Source organism: Notothenia coriiceps, unplaced genomic scaffold (assembly GCF_000735185.1).
Source record: "Notothenia coriiceps isolate Sejong01 unplaced genomic scaffold, NC01 NC01_scaffold00017074, whole genome shotgun sequence".
In the NCBI taxonomy this organism is placed as follows: Eukaryota; Metazoa; Chordata; class Actinopteri; order Perciformes; family Nototheniidae; genus Notothenia; species Notothenia coriiceps.
The window spans coordinates 444,866-453,581 of record NW_011349775.1 but is presented as its reverse complement, the minus strand read 5'-3'; positions in this window follow the sequence as shown (position 1 = coordinate 453,581).

Genomic DNA, 8,716 nt, shown 5'->3' with positions numbered 1-8,716 from the left:
CTAATATATCTGCGTTTGTTTCTTTATTGCCACAAGTCATAAACTAATTATTGTTTTTTATACACACACATTATTATCCCTCTATTCAATAACACTAGTTTCTAGAAAGATAGAGTTTGAGTACTGAGGCACTGATTTATAAGATATATCAATTATCTGGAGAAATAATGAGGCCTGTATTCAGGGCCGGGTTTTGGGAGAGGCGGTGCTCATCCTAATTTTCGGCCTTGATGTAACAACATTCATAATGAAGTCAAGGTAACACCCTTTTCACCCCGGTTACACGTTTCATTTGCCCTGTGGGCGCTGTAATGATGAAAGTAAAGGGTGTTGGCGTATCAGGCGCCCTCAACTCGGAGCCAAAGTGCGCGGGAGAGAGAGAGGGCGCATTGGTACCGGCGTTGTTGTTATTAGCACCTGGTGCTAGCTGTGCTAACGGATATAAGAAGAAGATGTTTCTGCAACAAGTGTGGAGGAGAGATCTCCTGTCAGACTGAGAGGCTCAGTGAGGTAAAGTATTGATAATATAATCATAATATGAAGTATTTTCCAGCCTGTTTGCATTGACTCCTCACTGACACATATATACAGAGGGTTGGAGCAAGAAGGAGGGGGGTTTAAAGGTTAAAAAAAAAAGATGAAGGGGCAGCAGAAGAAAAGGGGCAATTACTGTTCCTTTCTTATGGAAATGGTAATGAAGTGGGACATGGGGCCGGGGACAATAGAGGCCACAGGCAGGTTGAGTGTCACCGTGTAAACTGCTTCCTGTCAGGGAGCCATTTAGCCCTCACTTTTACTGACTAACAAGCCATCTCCAGGCCAACTACAAAGAGGACTCCCCATCAAAGCTGAGCTGTCTGAGGACGACTGATAGGCTTCTTTTCCCAGGCTCACATCTAACGCCGCTTTAAAAACACTCTGTTTTCCTTTTCAAACTGAAATGACGTCTTCCTCTGCTGCAGCAGCAACGCAGGTTTAAAATAAGTTTGCATGACAGACATTGGATTGCATGAGTTTTTAAGTTTCTCCTATAATGAACGCTGACATCTCAAGGGGGAAATAATGACTTTATTACAGAGGTCAGATTAGATTATGTGATCTGATCTGAAATCAGGAAATGGTTTTGGTTGCAGCAGCATGTTTACAAGGCATTGCACATGAGATCAAATGTGTTTATACGATATATAGGCTTTTCCCAGGCCGCCTCACATCTAACGGCGCTTTAAAAACACTTCCTTTTAAACTGTAATGACGTCGTCTTCTTGTTCTGTAGAAACGTGCAATCTAAAATAAGGGTTTGTGATTCACTGCATTTTCACATTTTTGCATATAATAATTGTATGAATAATGACTCTATTACAAGATTAGATAAGATCTTAACCCTAACCCTAACAGCAGCATGTTTAAAAGGAAATGCACATGATATAAAATAATAATAATTATACAATACAGATACACTGTATGTCTGCATATCAACAGAAGAAAGACACATATCTGTCTCTGAAATGTAATGGGTTACACTACTTTTATATTACTTTTGAGTTAAAAACCGCAAAAGAATGGCTAGGTATTTTAAATGCTAACATGTAGTTTAGTGCAGCTCATTATACATCCAGTGAAGGGCGATGTGGTATCATAACAGCTGTGTAGGCCAGGGGAGTCAAACTCAAATACACAGTGGGCCAAAATAAAAAAATGGGTTCTAGTCGAGGGCCGGACTGGTTCAATGTTTATTGCAGAACTTATTGAAATGAACTTATTGCACATATTAAACCTGGAACTAACAAAGCTTAAATGATTGCCTATAAAAACAACATTAAACATTAAATAATCAGTTGCATTCATTTCTTATGGCTCTATCTGTAGCTTTTCCAGAGTCATTTCTTATGGCTCTATCTGTAGCTTTTCCAGAGTCATTTCTTATGATTACATTTTCCCACAGGCCAACAACAGCTTCAAAAACACTATTTCCCTCAAAGAGAAAACCAAACATGCCCTGTTTTCGTGAGAGAGAAAGTGCAGAAGGAAACATCCATTAAACTTAGTGTGCTGCTCTGTGATGCTCGTTCAGATACTTGGCATCTCATCTTGGGTGCAAGGTCATCAATGTTTGGGCTCAGGCTCTGAGCTGAGGAGACCCTCAGGATGGCGTGAAGTTGTGCGTGCAATATACCGGCGGGCCAGATCTAACAGTAATTAGAAATTATCCTGCGGGCCGAAATTAAATCCACCAAGGGCCTGATTTGGCCCCCGGGCCTTGAGTTTGACACATGTGGTGTAGGCCAAGGCTGCTAACAACTTATATTACACGGCTTAGTTGAATACTCGATTCTGATTGTAAATTCTTAATATTTGACACGTTTTTAATACAGTAGTACAGACCACTGTCAGGGACTATCATGAAGGTTGCTAAGGAGGATCAAGAAAGAGAAAGGAAAATAGGTTAAAAGACGGAGCGCTGGACGTCAGATAAATCACCAGAAGAGATATTACCACTACTTGGAAAACGACATAACGGGATTTTTAATCGTACTAATCATGGAAATTCATATAATATAAATAAAAAAGGTTGGATAAAAAAAAAAAAAAAACAAAAAAGTACAAAAAAAGAATAAATAAAAAAATAAAAAATAAAATCATCCAAAATAAAAACATAATTGTTTTATATAGATATAAGATTTTATTACTGGGGTTTTAACGGGGACTTTTTCTGGTTCCAACAGGGGTACAATTCGTTCGGGACTTCAGGAGTCTTGGTCTTAATTCACATTTCTAATATTCCTGTGGAGTCTCTTGCATTATTCCACATTAAACATTATACAATCCGGTCGCCAAGGGGTTGGAAAAGGTTGAGTCCGGGTTTTACAGCTCGGGTGTAAGTCGGTATTTGTTGATGCCTCCGATTTATTTTCAAGACTAACCAGCCTAAGTCTTGTAACAGCTGTGCAACAAATAGGTCATCTTGGTTCGGGGGTCTCCTTCGAACGCGGCCTGAGACTACTTTTATGAAGCAACACAGGTTTGCCGCCATGACGTTGAAGGCATAGTCAGGTACTCAGTGACCCGGGTTTTGTTGAAAGGGGTAACTGATTGTACCTTTCTCTGCAGACATTTAGTCGCCTATTGAAAAATTTGATGTGATTTGATGGGTCCATACTTGAGTAAAATATCGGGAATAATCTTAACGTAAGCCACGTATTTCAACATTTTACGGTGATTTTCGCTTAGATTCTAATAAAAAGACAGAGGTAAGTAAGATGACTCGGCTCTCAACCCTCGAGTCTCCCGCCCCGAATTCCCCGCCGCTACGAGACACTCGCGGTGTATACCCAAGAAGAACGAGACTGTCGGTTCCGTACTACGCCATTAGACAACCTGCAAAGCGAGAGAGTTTCAACCCGGTAAAACAGAGATACGTGGTGTACTTGGTCGACGAGTATCCTTCTTGCTCTGGGGCGGGGGCGTGGTCACTCATCTCTGTCTGGAACGATTCCTGACATTACTGGCAACGACTTCCTCCTAGTTCTTTCTCTTTCCTTTCCTCCAAGTTTATATTCTTTTTTTAGAATTTTTCCTTTTTCAAAGGTGGTTTAGTATCTATAAAACGTTTTTTACACGCCCGTTTATACTTAAATTGGTAAATGTGGGAGCAACTATAAATAACCGAAAATCTACTTCTGGCGTGTGTCAATTCTTTATTTATAAGAAGACCCCTGGGTTGAACGTTAACGGGTGTCTAACCCTTGGCGTCTATATCAATTTCTATTGTTTTAGAAAATATACTAAAAAAACTGTCAAAAGACCGAAAAAGAATGGGATAAGTAGACATCACACATATGAACATGAGACGACGACGACGACGACGACGCGACGACATTGTTTCCGTGGAAGGTAGAAAAGAAGATCGTGGTGGATCGATCACCTCCCATTTACAAAACCCCTCAGCACCCCCTCCTCCCCTCCCCTCTAGTTTTCACTCTCCAGCCCCAGAGGAGTGTTTGTCTCTACAATTTTCCAATGAAGTCGTCCTAGTCACAACTGCCCCTCAGCCACACTAGTAGTGGAGAAGGAGAGTCTGTGAGGAGAGAGATCTTTACGTGGTAATTTTACTCTGCAAAGTGTGTCGGCGAGTAGACGTATAAGTGGACGACCGTCGACATTATACCTCCCTTATGTTGTGGAACATACGTCTTGTGTTCCTTCATTTCACTCTTTCAGTTCCATTTCTGTTTTTTTCATGAACATTAACTTCAGTTGCCCAACATTGACAACTGTGCCATGAACATTAAAATCAGTAAATAAATTTGTCCCTGTCACGTGTACTTAGTTGTAAAGACATTCACAACGGCTCTCAAAAAAAGATAGACATCAGGGACCGTCTAAAACAATTCAGTTGGATTTTGTTTGCAATAAAATTTGTTCATTTAAATAGTTTATTTTTGTACGGTGTATGTCTGTTGTTCAGACTGAAATATGAAGAAGAGGTGACGCAGAGTGTCCTTTTTATTACATGAAAATGACGTAAATAAGTTCCGAATGAAATGAAAATTGTAAAGTCTGTAACTCGGACAAATACAAAGACTGGTATAAACATGATTTATTTTCCGTGGCAACGTTTCTTTGACTTATGTGTCGATTTTCGTCAGTTGTCTGTTGTTTCATGAACAATGATGTCCGACGGTTAACAGTAAAGCGGGGTTAGGTGTTGTTAGAGGTAAATCTGGACACCACAGGTTTAGATCCCAGTTCCGGGGGGGGGTGGGTCCCAGGTGTCTATTTGGAGATACTCCCTCCGCCGAAAGAGTGGTCTCATGATGACTACTATGGGTCCCTTATGAAGGCTCATCAAGGACCCTAAACGCAAGTGTGGTTTTTTCTAGACCGACTATGATCTTGGTAAAAAGGCCCTTTGGAAAAGTGGGGAAAAATCAGGGACGATATCTCCACCATGAAAGGACCCCTCCTTTTCCAAGGTAAAGACTAAACCGACCCGCTTAATGTTTGGTGCGGGGGCATCTTTGACGGCTTTTCTAACACTTCGGCGGTAAAATAAACGACGATAATCGCTAATAATCGTAAATCGGTCGCGTTTTTTGCCTCTCCTCTGATTGAATACTGGTTGTTTTTTTCTTCGTACTCCGCCAACGTCACTCCTCCAGACTGCTATGAAGCAGTCAGCGGGGTTGAGGCCCCCTGAAGGCCGCGTCCTCTGACCAGCCCCACCGTCATATGCGGCACTTCAACAAACGCGGACGGTCATTTGGGTTTTCGTCCTTCTTCTTCCTTCACCCTGCCGCGTCGCCGAAGTAAACGCATTAGGAGGGAGTCCCTGCACAGTCAGGCCCCACAAAGAGTTACAACTGCCTTCCTACGAGGTCTCGGTGATAAAAGTTCCTACGATGCAGTAGCTCAGGGCGACTTTACTGACAGGTTACAGGTCCTACGAACACTTAAGATGGCTCCGGCCGAAGGAAGCAACACCCGGTTTGCTAAAAATGGGTGTACAGAAAACTACATAAGGAGTCTATAATTGAAGTACCGTCGAAGTCGAAGTAAATTCTTTAGGCTAAAACATATTAATAAAGTATAACCATAAAGTAAATAAACCTTACCCTTAACTCTGTTTTATTCTCATCTTGTTTTATTTAGTTTACCTTTTTGGATTTATTTTACTTTTACTTTTGTCTTATGTATGTCTTATTCTTTTATTATTAATGCTTCCTATTTTATGTTTTATTTATGTTCTATTCATTTACCTAATTTAATGTTATTTTTACCTAAATTTATTTATATACCCATATGTAATGTGTAAAAATTTTGTAGTTATTTATCGTACTTGTTTATATCGTAGTAGTAAAAAAAACTCCAAGAGATTCCTGTCTCCCCAGACTTTCCCTGTCCTCCCACAGCATAACCGTACTGACTATAAGACATGTTTGACACTTCGAGGTGACTCTGTCTACATTGTAAACACTATAACCGGCATATCATTATTTGGACCTAACTAAATATGTCTTTTATTTATGTTTTAGTTTGCATATCATATATAAAAGAAAATAAATTTAAAAACCTTACCTTAATTTTGTTTTTATTCTGTCTTATTTTTATTACTTTGTTGTTATGTTTTATCGTATGTGTATTTGTTTATTGAACCTATTGTATTTATGGCTCTAATTTTACTTACATTGATTTAATTCTCGTCACTTTATTTCATGTACTTCCTATATTTGTTTTATATCGTATGATAAAACTAATTAATAAGAAGTGAGACGAGTGAGTCATGATATAAGGTGGAACTCAGGCAAATAAATTTTGAGTATTTGGTTCGTGACTATGCACAGGTCTCGACTAATTCTCTCATCGAAGAATTTTATAAGTGAAGTGTGGTTTTTGTTGTAGCAAAATAAAAGACAGGGAAAGGGTTGTAGAGTCAAAATTCATTTGAGATTAAAGGACAAGGGGTCCCTCCTTCACACACAAGCCGGTCGCAGCACTGGACGTCTCAGACCCCCGAAGCCCTGATTTTCTCCAGGCCTCGCTGGTCTCTCACCTTCCACCACGACCACAAACAACCCCATTTGTTTCCCCCGGCGCCGGACTAAAATGACAGAGAGAGAGGAGACAGATATACGTCGTCGTCGAGACTCTCCCTTCACAATGGACCTATCATGAGGTCCACTGTTTGTCGTTTGTGTAAGTTTCCCGACACAGTAATTTCCTGTTATCTACGACGGGAGGGGATGCGAGTAGAGGGGACTTGGGGGCGGGACGCGGGGGCGGGGGAGTTTAGGACCGGTTTTCCCTGAATTGGGGTCTGTGTGTATGCGTGTGTCCTGTGTGTGTGTGTGTGTGTGTCGTGTGTGTGTGGTGTGTGTGTGGTGTGGTGGTTTGTGTGGTGTGTGTGTGTGTGTGCGTGTCAACTCTCAGTGGGAGTCCTGCAGTAAACATTTGTGATTGTCTTAATGGACTGAAATCCCTACCTAGTATCCGAAAGACGAGTCTTCTTAAATAATTGTTGTTGTTGTCGCTTGTTGTCTGTTGTGTGTCTGATTGTTCGTTGTGTGATGATGAAAACGTCTGGAAAATCTCATACACCACCCCGGAAATTTAGGGTTAACACGCCCCCGTAGCAAAGGTTTACATTGAGAATTCAGACTCCGACGGATAAAATTACTTATTACTTGTTTATACGTTAATATCACAATAGAGAAAACATAATAATACATCCGATCTCATCATTAATATATTCTATTATCCAGCGACTTCTCATTATCACCGTTCGTTCCGTCTATATTCAACATACGATACTCACATCGTATAGAAGATAGAATTTGACCATGACATTGAAACCATAAGTACATAAAAAAGACTAAACTAAAATCAACACTACACTAGAACGGAAAATGTACGCCGAAACACATTTTACCGGTAAAAGAATTACAAGAAAGTAAAACATTTCAGCGAACTTACACGGAACCGACGGTCAACGATCATACTTTATTTGAACGGACACGGATATCGTGAAAGGTTGTGCTCCGGACTTAAGTTTCGCGAAAAATGTTTTTACTTTCTGTAATTTTCGGATTTTGTGTAATCCTTTGTAATTTTTATGGTTCTATTATCCTTCGTAACCTTATTGCCACTCCATGATACTTATTTTCAATGTCACGTGTGTGTGTTGTGTGTGTGTCGTGTGTGTGGTGTGTGTGTGTTGTGTGTGTGTGTGTGGTGTGTGTGTGTCGTGCTGTGTGTGTGCTATGGTGACACTATGTAGTGAAGTCCTGTCAATCGTAACGAATGTACGTAAAGGACCTCAGAATAGGAATTGGAGCATTGGTATTGATTGTGTACTGATTGGGACTGGGATTGGTTCAGACTTGGGATTTTAAATTTACTAAGGAGGTAAAACAGGGGTATTCCCTCTGCTCCAGGGGTGGTGCACTGAAACATTTGACTAAATCGAGGGTGTTCCTACTCAATTACTATCCGGTTTGTGTGTGTGTGTGTGTGTGTCGTGTGTGTGTATGTGTGTGTGTGTGTTGTGTGTGTGTGTTTTGTAATTGTTGTGTGTGTGTGTGTGTGTGCGCTGTGTGTGTGACGGGTGAAGACGCGCTTAGTAGCACTCCTATCTCTTCTAACGGAAGTAGGTATGACGTCTCCACCCTTTAATGATTTTTGAAACAAAAATATAAAGAATTACTCTAATAAATACACAAATGAAAAACCCTGATTGCAGACTAGCTACATATAATAGAGTAATGAAGAAATAATAAACACGAAGAAAAGAAGACTCCCATATTTACAATAAATTGCATTTTTTATTTTAGGTTATTAATAGACTAATGACAATAATCTATGCGCATGATATAATGATACTCTCACATCGTCTGTCTATAGTCGTTTCTGTCAGTCGCTCTGTAAGCAACTGTGGGTCTCTTTGTCCAGACTAATAGGTTCTAAATCATCTCGTCTCCACCCTCACCTCACATGTACCGTTCAAGTGTACACTGAGCTCAGGGGTGCGCACGCCAATCAATCGGACGGCGCACAATGGCAAGTCCGAAAGCGAGCCCAAGGGGACTGAGTCCGGACAGCCCACAACGACCAAAGGGGTATTCCTAGCGGAGCGGAGGGTAATGTGGCCGACTAATGTGCCGGTATATGATTTGTTTGATGTCTCGGGCTAAGGCAAAGGACAATCACCAGCAATCGAGGC